General features: G+C 38.1%; 1 pseudogene; it reads right to left on the bottom strand.

The window, feature by feature from the left end:
* Nucleotides 1–421: 421 nt before the first annotated feature.
* Nucleotides 422–1,246, bottom strand: LOC118622428 (annotated as a pseudogene).
* Nucleotides 1,247–1,770: the final 524 nt, after the last annotated feature.

Below are 1,770 nucleotides of genomic sequence, written 5' to 3' on the forward strand. Positions count from 1 at the left end.
CTTAGGTTGCTCCCACATTTTGGCTATTCTTTTTTTATCATTAAATTCTGTTTTAATGGGTCTCAAAATTCTGTGGCAGATTTTTTGTCAAGTTTTTACCATTAAAAAATACTTATTTTTTAAAAATAAGAACTTAAAAACTGCCACACAAAAAACCAAATGTTCCACAAACCATTCTCCTTTCCTTCTGAAGGTTTTACAATGCACTGCAATCATTAATCAATCTTTTACGATTATACTTAAGTGGTCAATTGAAACAAACAGTTCTGAGACCATTTTTCTACCACTGATTAAGACTGGGTTGCAGGTATTGGGGATAATATTCATTTAGCCTTTCTAGCTTTCTGGGTAACTTGGTGACGTTGCCAGCCCCAGCTGCCTTCTAGTCCATTGCTTTGACGGCCCATAGAAACTGTCTGTCTCATATCACAACCATAGCAAAAGGGCCAAGAGGAAGATGGCCAGAGAGGCTCTTAACATATATGGACTTGCCAGGAACCGTATTAACAATAGCAAAATTACCAAATTTCAAAAACTTAGGGCCATCTTCCAGATTTTTCCCAGAATAACCATCAATCTTCTCTTTCAGCTTAACAAGCTTGCAAGCAATATGAGATGTGTGACACATATGTATCCACCATTGATTTTGCCAGGATGGTTCAGGATAATTACCTGAGTGCTGAAGCCAGTGCTTCCATAGGTGGGTTATTTTTACTGTCACTAGCCACATTGTCATGACGAACATCTTTGACAGATACATTCTTGACATGAAACTCACATTTTCTCCAGGAAGAGCTTACTCAGAGTTTCATGTTCATGTCAACAGACTTTACTTCAGTTGTAAAGTTGACCATGCCAGGTTAGAGAACACCAGTATCCACTAGGCTCACCAGGACAGCACCAATATCACCAGTTTGGTAGCCATCCTGGAAGGCAGATGCAGGGGTTTACCAGATGGACAAGTTGGTGACAGGCTTGAATCCAGAGCTTCAAGCAGCATAGTTCCACTGGCATTGCCATGTTTCTGGGTGACTTTCCATTCCTTGAACCAAGTCATGTGGCACATGGCTCCAGTATGTTGTCACCATTCCAACCAGAAATTTGCACAAAGGCTATCGTGTCAAGGTTGTAGCAATTTTCTTGATGTAGGTGCTGACTTCCTTAATGATTTCTTCCTCTCTCTTCTGCTGTAGGGTGGCTCAGTGGAGTTCGTTTTGTTAACACCAACAATTAGTTGTTTCACATATAAAAATGTTTTTACCAAATTGGATTTATGTTTTCAATGTTTTGTGGATCCCACCAGCCCATACAAACATGGTATTTTACTGTAGGAAGTTCTTGACTATTGGTTTAATGGCTTTGATGAATACAAATCTATTAGAAGTTTTGTTTCTACTTGACCTAGTTTTATTTGGTAATATATTTCTAAGGTATTATCCACTTTCCTAAGTAGTCAAATTTATTAACGTAAATTACCTGCCACATGTTCTTGGCCAATTATTATGTTCCATATTTTCTGTATCTTGACTTGTTTGCTCTGTTTAATACAGTAATTTCTAAACACACTACCTTAAATTTTCCTACCATGATAGTAAATTGGTAAATTTCTCCTGCTCCAAATATGCCATTAGGATAAATTCTAAAACCTTTGCAAGGCTCTGCATGGTCCGGCTACCTCTTCCCTCTTTAGCTTATCTCTGTCACTCTAATTCATGTGCACTTTGAACATTAAACTCTTTCAATTTCTAAACCATACTATGCTCTTCCCTG

The sequence above is a fragment of the Molossus molossus genome, unplaced genomic scaffold (assembly GCF_014108415.1).
Source record: "Molossus molossus isolate mMolMol1 unplaced genomic scaffold, mMolMol1.p scaffold_m16_p_9, whole genome shotgun sequence".
Classification (NCBI taxonomy): Eukaryota; Metazoa; Chordata; class Mammalia; order Chiroptera; family Molossidae; genus Molossus; species Molossus molossus.